At 39.3% G+C, this 13,561-nt stretch overlaps 1 protein-coding gene across 1 annotated transcript in view; it reads right to left on the bottom strand.

Annotated features, from left to right (window-relative positions):
• ZNF609 (zinc finger protein 609) overlaps positions 1–13,561 on the bottom strand; it is a 218,343-nt gene that overhangs the window by 30,143 nt on the left and 174,639 nt on the right. The window lies entirely within an intron of this gene.

The following is a 13,561-nucleotide window of genomic DNA, read 5'->3' as shown; positions in this document are numbered from 1 at the left end:
TTTATGTCTAGCGCTTGGTACAGTGCAGGAATATAGTAAATGCTTAATAAATGCCCATTCATTCATTCACTCTTATCCTTGGGTCTTAAATGCAAAGAACAGCTCTGCCTTCTCTACTTGTGAGTACAGTGGTGAGTATCCACCATGCCTGTCATTCATGAGACCAGGGGGGTCAGTTATTGTTTTTTAAAATTTACTTTGTTAAATATTTCCCATGTACATTTTAATCTGGCTCCAAGGAGTGCTGTGGGCCAGGTGAACGATAGACCGGGTCAAATTTTACCTCAGACTCCTACAAGCTGTGTGATCCTCAGTCTCTTCACCTATAAAATGAGGAGGCTGGCCTTGTTTCCTCCTAAGGTCCCCTCCAGCTTTAAACATATGATACTATCATTCTAGGAAATGCCTGATGCTGGGTTAGGATTCCCATCTTTGAGAAAGCTCATTGACTTCAGGGAGGAATTCTCTCTCCTCCCTCCCTCCCCTCCCCCTCTCTTTCCACTGTTCTGGGTGATGGGAGCTGAAATTTCTTGGTGCTAAACACTGAAATGCCTCTGGCTGGGAACTCATTGGTTCTGAGAATGAAATTAAAGCCACTCAGGGTATCTAGGTTTTTATTTTTATATTTTTGGGGGGGGGGCGGTGGCTAGGAAGGAAGCTATTGATTTTATGTTGGGCCTTGCTCTGCCAGAGGAGAAACAGAAGCAGCAATAAAACTACCTAATGGTGGCAAAGGGACAGGTAGGTGTTCAGAGCAGAGAGGGCCAGAAGTGAAAAGCTAGCTCTGGGCAAAAGGCAACAAAGGTGTGAAAAGATAAAAAGAAAGGTGTGGATTCTCCTGGTATGTGAGGCATTTTAGGAGATGATGTAAGACAAAGCTCCTCAATGGGGGGCCATCAGAGGACAGCTGGAAGGAGCTATGTTTCCTAACCAAGTATGTAAGCAAAGATGTAGAGAGAAGGCTGAAAGGGAAACACACTTTATGTGTAGATTACGTTTCTTCCTATTCTAGATGTAAGTTCAGGGCAAGTATACCACAGCAGCCAAAGGTTACAACAGGCTATTTCAACAAACAAAGAAGAGAGACCAACTTAACTACAAACTTCTAAACCAATATAACAAAATTCTTTATTTGTAACCAACCCCCCCCCCCCAACTAACAAACCAAAAGCAAAAACAAACAAAAAAACAATACCAACCAAATAGTAAAGGCTGGGGCTCTTATAAAGGCTCTTATAATCCTAAATGTACACACCCATCAGTTTGTGGCTGAGTATATTGGCCCAAAGGTGATTTTGCACCAACTTTTGCAGATGAAACCTAAGACCCAAACTCTGAGACAGATGATCTGGAAGAAAGGTGCTTATTGTGCCTTTCTCGATGATAGAAAATGACTATAGCACGTAGTACTATATTATATATATTATAATATATATAATATATATTATATATATTAAGGCCAAAGGAAAAAAAGTCCTGTTTTTAGCTTGGTTAGAAGTACAAAGTATTAAGCTTCTCCCTGAGGGATGGAGGGGATCTAATGGAAGAAGGTATTAATGAGCACTATATTTACAATCAGAAGACCTGGATTTGAGTTCTGGCTCCCCTGCTTAGGAGCTCAATGCAATCATTTAAACTCTAGTTTCTACTTCATCTGTTAAATAATGAGAATACTATTTGTTTTACCTACTTCCTCAGGTTGTAAGGATGAAAACAAATTCTCACAATCCACGTGGTAATGTCTTTTGTAACCCATAAAGCACTACAAGACTGTCACCTATTGATGGCATACTGTTTTGGCCCAGGTACCTCTGCTGAGGAAGCTCAACGTACCCTTTTTCCTCTGGGTTCCTGCCATGCCAACACTCTCACCAAAAGGGAAGCATGCTGGGCATGTGTGCAACTAAGAGCTTAGAATTCACAAGAGCGCTGCAGTAAACAGCCCACAATTCTCAGCCAATACAGAACACTTGTTTGAGGTTTTCCCTTCCTCCTTTAGAGTTCAGAAGTAAAGCTATCATACCTTACTGATTTATAAATAAAGGATTGGTAGCAACCTTAGCTGTGTTCATGACTGCCTAGAGGGTTGTTTCATTTACCTCTAATGATTTATGAAAGCAAATCTGAAGCTTCTATATGCTTAAACCCTGGGATATTTGTGTGTCCTCCCTTACAGACTGTAGGCTGGTTACACTGAGAAGGGTAGAGTGCTTTCAAACTAAATTTCCCAGTTAAAAAAAAAAAACCAACATGGAAGTCTGGGAAGGTAATAATAAAAAGTAACAGAGGAAGAGAATAGAGGGAAGATAATTATACTTAATTGCCTTGGAAGTCTACGTTGCTACCTAAGAGCAGAGGCTACACTTCTTCGGATGTATTATTATTTAACCTTACACTTGTTATCTAATTGTATGGTATTATTCTGAAAACATTTTATTTAGGACAAGGGTTCAAATCAGATACATAGGCAAAGGATGAGTATGTTCAAGCTCATAGGTACATGAAAAGCCAGAGAATGGCTTGGCCATGCACAGTTCTCCAGAATCCAAGAAGATAAAAGCAACAACACTGGGCACACTGGGAGTTCATGGCAGTTTCTGCCTGCACACAGAGGACACCGCTCCTAAGGATAATTCCCAGTTATAAAGTACCACTGTGAAGTACAGTGCTCTATCTAAAATTCGTCTTCTGCAGGTCTTAGCTGAGCATAACATGGGGCCAATTTAAGTCTGAGGAGGCACAAGGAACTTCTGGCTTTAGTCAACTAGCTAAAGATTGCCTACACAAGGAAAAATTCAGATCCCAACCCTCTTCTAATACCATTAATCTTAGTAGAGAATACCTTGTAATTTAAAGCCTAAATTCCTACAATGCCTTATTTAAGGGGAATCTAACATCAGGATAACAACCCCCTTTCCAGGTCTTTAGCAATTTAACTTATCCCATCAGCCCTGGCAATACATCACAGACATGTTATCAGTCAGACCATAAGGAAGCATTCAACTTTGAAAGGGTCTGTCCTAGGAAGCTGCAGGCAGAAATATAATTTATAATTTCTCAGAGGGGCTATTTCCAAAGGAAGCTCATAATGGGGAGGGGGGAGAGGGAGGAAGAGGGCATTCATTAGTGTCCTCTTCACAAAAAATAAATGATGAGCCTGCAACGGTACTTAGGAGGAGATGCTTTTTACCTATGCCTTCTAAAGCCCAGGGAAAACACATACTTTTGAAATTCCTGAATTTTCATGTTTCAGACAGATGGGAAATGGAAAACCTTCAGCTGTCCATTTCTGGGCTCTCAGGACACGCAAGTCAAGAGAGCACACAAGCTTACACCCATCATGGCTGAGTCACACTCATATGACCACAATGCTTTCCAACTCAGGACTTTCACCAAGAATCTGATCAGTAGCGAGCGGAAACCCTAGATCATGCTCTCAGGTCTAGGGCAAGGTGGGGGTAGTGAGCAGATATGTCGCTACTGTAACCATGGGTAAGAAAGAAAACTAGGATTGAGCTGGAGAAAACAGAACATTCACAGAATAAGCTCAATCTATGAGAGCCCAAGGGATTCCAACACTAACCCTTGCCCAGGATGCTAGTACGGAATGCTGAGGATCTTGGAGCAGCCTTCATATCCCTGCATCACGCACATTTTATGTTGTATTCATTACACCTTCCAAATCACACATACTCCCTGTCCTCCCCCTAAGGTAACCATAAACTGCATGTTTTTTAAGGAGAGAAGCAAGCTCAGTGGAGGTCATCATGCTCAGGCTGCCAGCTCAGTAACAGCTCTAGTTACTGGGAAAGGGAAAGGATTAAGCGCCCAGTCCACCTTGAGCAAGTTCCCTCCCTGCTGCTGGAATGAGCCATGCTTGTCCACAGCTTTGTACTTCATGATCTAACATGGCACGGAGACCTTGGCTGGGGGCATTTCTCCACAAAGCTCAGCAGAGCCATTTTTCCTTTATAGTCTTGATCGGCTAAGGGCTGAGAAATTCAGCCACATGCAAAAGCTTCCCTTTCTTGTTGTTTATCTTTGTAATATATTTTCAGTTTTTAAGCTGCGGTCACGATTAGGGGCAGAACCACATCATGGTACTTTGTGCCAGCAGGGAAAGGAAATATAGTTAGGGTCTAAGGGTGGCTAGCTCTCTTTCCTGACTGACACTGAACATTGATGCATGCTTAACTCCCTAAGTAATTATCTTTTCCTCTCTTCCCACCCTTAGCCTGGTACAAAAATTACTCCAAGCTCCTCCTGGATTAGCAGAACTAACTTGCCTCCAGTAGCCTGGTCTGGCTTCAGGTAGCTTAGCCAGACATCCATCTTAGCCCAGGAAACAACAGTATAAAAAGGTGAAACTGTTCTCTGGCAGGGAAAGCCTTTATTAGGTAGTAAATTCCTGGAATCTATCCTGTCCATCTTTCTACCCCCAGCCCTCAACAAGGAATTTTGAATTTCTGGAGCCACATTTGTGTAGGGAGTTCCTAGTGAGCAACTTCTTTCAAAGCAGAATAGTGTCTTCTCTGTGACCTGCAGCCTAGCACAGAGAGGTGGGCTTGGCCTAGAATTCCACAGACAGTATTTATTTGAGGCAAACCCTGAATCTAGGTCTTCCTGATACTACCAGCTGTCTAGCACATATACCATGTGGCCTCCTGCACTGCACTTAATTGAGCTTCAGGAATTGAACTGAAAAGAGAACCAGGGAGAGAAAAAGCAGTCACTGCTGGGCTTGGTTCTGGGGGTTCGCCGTCTGTTTCTGCATTCCCTCAGTATTCAGCCCCTTACCTAAAGGAGCTACACACCAGTCTAGAATTGACCACAACAACGACAAAAAAAAAAATGGGAAGTACAGAGTTCCATTTTCATTGTTTCATCTTTAGAGATAACTGTTCCCTTCCAACAAATGCCACTGGCTCCAGAGGTGTTCTTTACATTTAAGATGTGGAGAAGAGTCCTCTAAATAAAAAAATCAGCTGAAGGATGAAAGGCAGGGAAAAGCTGGCATATGAGAAGAGGCCTCCTATTCTACATCTAAGGAGAAGTAGAGGAAAGCACCTTTAAGTTACAAGGGGAAAAATAAAGTCCAATGGGAAGGTTACTAATTGGTTTAATTAAAAGGTTCACAGAGGGTGGACAGAATACTATTTTAAAGTACTCCATTTGGATTTTGTAGATATCTTAAAAGGAACATAGAATACCTTTTAGAGGAGAGAAACCTGGGGATGCCAAGGCTCAAATCGACTGCTTCTTGATCATATATCAGCCTGTTACCATGGGGATGACAGTAAAGGCATAAACTAAGGGAAATATAGACTCTGGCAAGAATAAATAGAGGGATGGTAGATCAAACTGAAATCCCTTGAGCAATTAGTAAGTAGCATGTCCTAAACTGACATTAAGTCTGTCTCTTGTCCATCCCTAACCAAAGCAAAAGCATAGTGCGCTATTACATCACATTCAAGTCCTCAGAGGAAAGAATGAAAGTAATGAAGCTGTAGTCTACAACTCTAAAATACAAGACTGCTCAATAGGCCTCTGAAATAGAAAATACTTTAAAATTGTACAGCTAATGTTCACAGATTTTGGTCAGTTAGGATGTGGGGACTCAGAGACATTGTATGAAGTCTAGAGAACAAGGTCCCAACCTTTAGAGCACCAACTCCTAATTTTGGATGGCGGATTACAGGTCCCATCTGAGAATGCTTTTAAATTAATAAAATGCATAGGCATAAAAAAAGAAGCCAATTTTATTGGACTGAAATACAGTTATCAAAAAATATTCAGCAAAAAAGACAAGTTCATGGACTCCAGGTTAAGAAATCCTATGCGCTCTACCTCAAAATGAAGAATAGTCTTATTTCATCTTTCAGTAGCAAAAGGAGTAACTTAAGCAAAGTTTTGCTTGAAATGAGCTAGGCTTACTTTTGTGAGAGTCAAGGCTAGTTACAAAGGTATTCAAGACTTCTGCCTATCACCTTTACAGTAATTTCTTCAGCCAGGTTGAATCAGGATCTATTTTTCTAGCAGTGTTTAAATCACTAAGTCTAGAAGGTCCTGCAATGCTGCCCATTCGTTCTTTAAACAACAGATGACTAGCAAACCTAATTCCTTCATGCACCACCTGAGTGACCATAACCACCTCTAGGATGTAGGAATTTTAGAGCTCCAACTTTTCAGATATAGAAACTAACTCTCCCAGAAATTAAGTGATTTGACCAAAAGAGCAGGTTGGAGACATATGGCATTTTCCATTTTTATAATGCTGGTCTCTCATCAATAATCCAAAGTGGGCTACTTAAAAATAAACAAATAAATAAAATGGACTCATTATAAGACAACCTCACTTAAAAGGTAGTTTTATTACCTGGTTCTCTACTATAGAAAGGATTCGACAGTTCTAATAGCTAAGCAGTATCTTAAAATGGCAGCCTGAGCAGTACCCAAAAGAGTTCCTATTCTGTTACTATCATAGTAAGAAAGTAAAGGCAGCAATAAAGACAACCATTATTTCAATTAGGGAGTGGTTGAATAAATTATAGTATATGACATAACACAATACTACTGTGCTGTAGGAAACGACAAAAAAGATAGTTTCAGGAAAAAACCCGAGAAGACTTGTATGAACGGATACAGAGTGAACTAAGCAGAACAACAAATTATATGATACAACAAAAGAAATCAATCTTGAAAGACTTAAGAACTCTAATCAACATGATAACCAACAATGGTTTGAGAACTGAGGATGAGAACAAGCTACTCACTTTCTAAGAGAGAGAGATGACAGATTCAAAGTATAGACTGTGATACATATTTTTTCAGGTGACCAATGTGACAATTTGCTTGTTTGTCTCTACCCCTTCCCCCCTCCTCCCCTTTCCTGATAGGGTTTCCAAAAAAGACTAAGAAGGTAAGGGAAACACTAAACACTTAAAAAGGCACCAAAGAGAAGAAAGGTCAGAAGTAAAAACAAACAAGAAAGGAAGCCTTGAAAGTTAAATGATGAATTTATCATGTACTCAAAAGGAAAAGAAAATTATAAATGGTAATTTTTCCAAGTTTCATAGTCTTCTCTTTTTCACTACCAGTCAATAAACATTTATCAAGCACTTACTATGTGCCAGGCACTATGCTAAAGAGCTGGGGATACCAAGAAAGGCAAAATAAATAATAAACAAACAAATACACACACACACACACACATATATATATATATATCCTTGCTCTTAAGGAATGGGGGGAGATAATAGGCAAACAACTATGTACAAACTAGATAGAGGATTCATTTAAATAATTAATAGGAAGTAGAAGTAAGAGAGATCAGGACAGGCTTCCTGTAAAAGGTGGAATTTTGGCAAGGATTTGAAGGAAGCTGGGAAAAGGGAGAAGAAGTTCCAAGGTGGCCTTCTTAGGAGTTTAGCCACAAAAATGATTAGAGACATAGGACAATAGCCAGCAGGAATAGATGGATCAAGTCAGGGTTTTTTGAGAATGTAAGAAATATAATAATTATAGGAAGCAGCCAATACACAAGCAGAGACTGAAGATAAGAGAACAGTAATAACAGAAGGGGCAATCTGCTGTAAAGTGAGAGGAAAGGAAGTAGAGGCATCTTTTCAATTTTAACCACACAAGGGATATGGGATGTTATTTAACAGGAGTATTTTACTTTGCATCAGGAAATGCTCATTTTATTTGATTTTGGTTGGCTTCAGAATTTTAAAAAGGGGAAATAACACAAATGGCAAGTCAAAGAAACTCCTAAAGGAATGCAAATTCATCTCTGCCCAGCAAGAGAACGAAGATTTAATTTTGTTTTCCCAATTGGAGGAAGGAGTTTGGGGGAGAAGAGATTACCAACAGGGTTCTTTAAAAGAAATAAAAAGTCAATTGAAGCATTTTGAAAGAAGCAAAGAGGTGGCCAGAAGAAAAAAAACAGTAAGGACAGAAGTTGTATGTCGAATTCATTATACACTTCAAAAGAAAAAGTAAGCTGTATATAATAGAGATTTGTGGTTTCATATACAATCCTTTTTCTGTTCTAATTTGCTTATGGAAGTACTCATTTTGCGTTTAGGTTTAGGATAAAAATAAACTTTTTTTTTAAAAAAGAGAAAGTTCAAAAGCAAAAGGAGATAGTTATTCTTGGGATTTTTTGCTTTAGTTTTTAATACTGAAATGCATGATATTAGCTTAGTATGTTTGTTCATGCTGTTTTGAAATCAGGAAAATTCCTTAATTCGAATGGGAATAGAGAAGAGTCACCACCCTTTATCAACCTTCAGTTACAAGGAAGGGACAAAAAAAGGATATTTTGCTGTTGCTCTTGGTTTTTGGAGGTTGGGGAGTTGCATGAAGCATAGGCGATGAAAAAGGAAGTATGTGTTGATTTCACTAATTTTTCCTTTGAGCCACTGCTGTTGCCATGTGGTGGTCTCTGTTGCTAGGAAGGTTTGTTGTGCCAAACAATGGTTGTTGGGCTCAATATGTTTGTGTTACTGGCTGAGACCCTTCTAGAGACAGTCAGACTAGCATGCAAATGGCCAAACTAAAGAGCATGGTCACAGTGCCCTGTATCTCCAGGTGAGTGGTAGTCTAGAAACAAATGACCGACAGTAAAGAGCAGCTAATTAAGATGAAGAAGAAAGGAAATCAGTAACACAGAAAAGCAAGTATTATGTTACTTTTCTGGTACAATATCTATAATTAGATATTTAATGGTTCAAAGACACTTTTCCATGTCAGAATCACATGAAACAAAACAAGGATAACAGCCAACACAGTAATTTCTGTGAAACAAGTTTAACAGGCTGCCTTCTCTCTCAATCCGAAGACTGGAGCACAAGGCCCAAGCACAGAGTCTGAAACGTGGCCAAGTGTTCTCCCTGGAAACTGGGGCAGGAGCACACAGAAGCCACAATGGCTGGTCTGAAAAGACAGCTGTCTTTCGCGGGTTTCCATCCATCCTCATCATCCCTCAAACCGATTTCATTTCTTTCTACTCTAAAAAGCCTAAAATGTTTAGAGCTGGAAGGGGTCTTAGAGGCAACCAATTTTAAAATAATGAGGAAACTGAAGCTTAAAAAGTACAATAACTTCCTTGGGAAAGAGGAAAAAAGTGCAGTGGAAAGAGCACTGGCTCAGGAGTCAAGAGAAGCTGGGTTCAAATCTCACTTCTGACATGACTGCCTTGCTCTATCACTGAATATTCCCCGGCTTCAGATTTCTCACTTGTAGAATGGGAGGACCGGATTAGATTGATTCTAAGGTCCCTCCCACTTTAAATTTATGATCCTAGGCTCAAGGCCACAATAACTAGGCACTAGAGCTAGCACAAAAAACCTTGGTCTTTTCTGACTTTTAGCATTTTTCCATTATATCCATTACCAATAAAGCAGCAATGATCATCATCTCTGGTCTTACAGGATCAAGAACCCTGAGGCATAATGGATCACAGGATCACGAATTTTAGAGCTAAAAGAGATCTTAGAGGTTATCTAGTCCCCGTCCTTTACCATTTTAGAGATGAGGAATTTTAAGCCAAGAGACATTAAAGGTACTAGCTTAAGGTCATGTGGTACTAAGGTAGCTGAGCCTGGATTTGAATCCATGTTCTCTTGACTCCAAATCCTGAACTTTTCCCACTAATACCAGAGATTTCTACAGAGAGTAATGTAGGGGAGTTTGGGCTAGATGGACCTCTAAGGTCCTTTCTGTTTTATGATTTTTTGAGATGACGTGAGAGGGGCAGGAGCAGTGCACTATAATAAAAATCTCAACAGCAAAGGCCAGGAGAAAATCAAACCTTTCACAATTGTAAAAAAAAAAAAATCTATTTAGCTCTTCAATTACATGCCAAAAACCATATCAAGATGCTACTGAGATTATATGGTCCATTTACAAAGTCCCAGTGAAATTTCATTCAGGAGGTATCATCTTCCAGAGCACAGTATTTGGAATTAAGGAATCTAAGTTCAAATCTGGGCTCACATGCCACCTGCCTGTGTGACCTTGAGGCAAGGCCCTTAAGCTCTCTCTGAGCCTTATTTCCACATGAGTTAAATGAGTAGGTTGAACTGATTACTTCTGAGGTCCTTTCCAGTTGTAAATCGATGATCCTATGATCCCTTAATAAAACGTGGTTTACATGAATTGTGTGCAACATAAAACCATATTCATCTCCATTAATCTTCTAGGACTAAGTAAGCTATATGCTGGCTTAAGTTATACAATCGAGGAATTTTAGAGTTCAAAGACACCTCCTTAATTTACAAAGTGAATAAACACAGGCCTATATTCTTAAAGTGATTTGTCCAAGTTCCAATACCTAGTTAGCTGAGGGCTGGGACAAGAACCAAGGCTTTCTATTAGCTTACTGCACTTTCCACTAAAGAAGTTCTCCTTGGCAATAGTAGTAAGACATGACATATTTTTTGGTGATCACCTACACTAGCGATCTTAGGGTTTCTGCAAAAAAGTGGCAAAAAATGTAGATGCTTGGGTCTGCCTAAAAGGACCACCTTGCCTTTCATACATTTAAAAAAATACTTAAAAACATGTCAACATGCAAATTTGCATAAACTGAACTACAGGATACTCAGCTCAGACTTTTATTGCTATCAAGGCCCTGGGTGAGGTTACTGACCTAAGAATGTGCATTATAACAAGATCAACAGAGAGGTATGTTATATAATCCTGGAATCAGATCTGGGACCCACTTTTCTGATTGTAAGTGAAATAGAAAAGGGTGATGAGTCAAGGCAGATATCAGGGACCTGGATATGTGTTGAGACAGTGATACAAAGAAAGCAAAGGAAAAGACTAGGATTCATATGTGAGTGGGGGAACGATTCCAAGAAAATGAAGAGAAAGGTCACTCCCAGCCTTATAATGCTAGGTACTTCCCAGGGTCTTCCTCACAGCAAAGTCCCAAAGCTGAGCCACCATAGGGAGGATCTTAGTAGCGCAGGCTGGATTGCTAATAGCCAAATAACCTAAAAATAGTTAAGAACTAAAGGAATCTCAGAGTGCCTCCAAAGCAAGATCTAAATTGATGGCTGGAGGGGGAGGGGGACATAACAGGACAGTCAGGCAGAATGAAGGAAAGAATTAAAGCTATGGCCTCTATACCAGCTCACAGAAAGATGATTCAATTATGCAGAGTCCTTTGTGAATTCCTTACCCCATAAGAGAGGTCAAATAGTTTCCAGCTTATGACTAAATGTATAATGTCTGTGTTATTTGAACAAGACAGTCTGTGGTGCAGAGAGAAGGAAAGTGGAGGAAAGTGGTAAACAAAAAGCCTAGAATCTTGGCTGTACCCAAAGGAAAATCCAAGAGGGGTTGTTTTTTGAACTATGCAATTATCAGGTAACTCGGGTGACAATTTCCTGTGCATACTAGGGGGAGAGGACAGCAAGAAAGGTGAATAAACAAACTGAACTGAACAAATTGTGGTGTATGATTGGGATAGAGAATACTACTGTGCTATAAGAAATGATGAACTTTACTATTTTCTCTCTCTTTTTTCCCTTTCTGATGGTTTCCCCTTTTGTCCTGTTTCTTCTTTCACAACATGACTAATGTGGAAATAATGTTTAACATGATTGTACATGTATAGCCTATGTCAGATTGCATGCCATCTTGTGGGGAGGAGGATTTCAGAATTCTAAATCTTATAAAAGTGAATGCTGAAAACTAAAAATTAAACTGAGGAACTTGATGATCTTAGAAAAACAGACAGACCTGCATGAAATAGTGAAGAATGAAACAAGCAGAACCAAGAGAACACTGTATATAGGAACAACAATACTATTTTAAGAACAACTTTTTGACTATTATAGATACCCAAATTAACTACAAAGGACATATGACAGAAGATTCTATCTGCATCCAGAGAAAGAACTAATAAATAGAAGTATGCATAGAATGGTTTTACATACATACACATTTCTAATGGTAGCCATGAAAGGTTGGGGTGGGGATGGGGATAGAGAGAGAGAAAAAAAAGAAAATTGCCTGATAACTTTATTATATATTTAAAAGGAACAGCAAGCTGTACATAAGAGATTTGCAGTTTCATGTACAATCATATTTTTTTCTATTCTACTATTTATGGAAATGCTTATTTTCAGAATATAAATTAAAATTTTTTAAAAGGTGGGTGTTTTATAATAAAGGAAAGGGGAGATGTGGACACTTGTCTTCAATTTAGATCTTTCAACCATCTAGAAGACCAGAACAATGCTAAATCAGAAACAGGTGTAAAAAAAAAAAATGGCCTCAGAGAGAAAACTTTTCAATATAGGGAACGGCATTTACAGCAAACTTCTTTAAAAAGGCCACATTTGTACCTAAGTTTTTGTAAAACATACTTTAGTCTAGAAAGGTCTTTTGTAATATTTCTAAAGTTCCAACAACATTAATTTATGTGGCCCTCTTTGTTAGACAAAGTGGCAGTGACCCAGGAATTAAAAAGGCATGAAGAGACTTTAGTGATGGATGGCCAGTCACCCTCATAAAGAAAGTTAGAAATGTGGCACATAACAACAAACCTACCTCAAGGGTAAAAAAAGTTTAGACTTTTTCACTCTCCTTTCTAAAGGTTTTCATTAGGGTTCACATACATGAAAAACATCTCTACTTTTGAGAAGGCTGCCTGTCCCTATCATCCCCAAATCCTGAGGATGAGCAGAGCAAATAGGCAAGAAATTGATCTCTTCTGTCAATTAATTCAATGCACTAAGGCAAGATGCCCTGGAGCCTGCTGAATAGCATTAAGCTGTGGTCTTGACATGTTTCTCATTCCAGCAGACTCTAGCTGTTCAGAACTTTGGCTACAGGCAAATGACATTTTTAAAAATCAGAGATAGCTGCTTTGTGATTTCTAGACTGCATGTAAGGTACGTAGAAACAGGGACAAATCTCCGTATGTTTCTTTTACCTACAAAATATACTGTATATTGTAAATGCCTCTGGCATAGGATAAAACTTCAATGTTTTACTAAAACAAAAAACTAGCTTCACTAGTATATTGATACCACAAAAGAGCCAAGACCAACAGTGAGATTAATGCAGATAACACATGCCTACTGCAGAGCGTACTTTAAGTAAGAAGTAAATAATAACATCATTCACTGGAAAAGAATTTATCAGAACGACCAGAGGAATACCTGTATCTTTAAACACAAATCTACATGATAGTATGTGATAATCAGAGATATTTTAGTTATCTTACTGTGGTCCTCGGAAGTCCTTGGAGTAGAAATTTTATCCTCATTCAGATTATTGATGCTGAAGCACAATGAGGCTCTAAGGTCTAGCTTCCCCAACCACTCCTCTAAACATTTTTACTGGGACTGGACTGCTGAAGTCCCTGGGGGTAGGGTGGTAGGGGTACCGTGGGTGGTTAAATGTTTAATGGATACATGGGAACAAAGCCAGCCAAACATTTTCCAATTTTTCCTAGGTTTGTAAAATCTAATATGTAGTGATACTGGGGTGGAGGTGGGGGTGGGGGTGGGGAAGACATGGGACAGTTGGCAGTGACTAC

This window comes from Trichosurus vulpecula, chromosome 8, assembly GCF_011100635.1.
Source record: "Trichosurus vulpecula isolate mTriVul1 chromosome 8, mTriVul1.pri, whole genome shotgun sequence".
NCBI classification, from domain to species: Eukaryota; Metazoa; Chordata; class Mammalia; order Diprotodontia; family Phalangeridae; genus Trichosurus; species Trichosurus vulpecula.
This window is presented reverse-complemented; position numbering and strand designations above follow the sequence as displayed.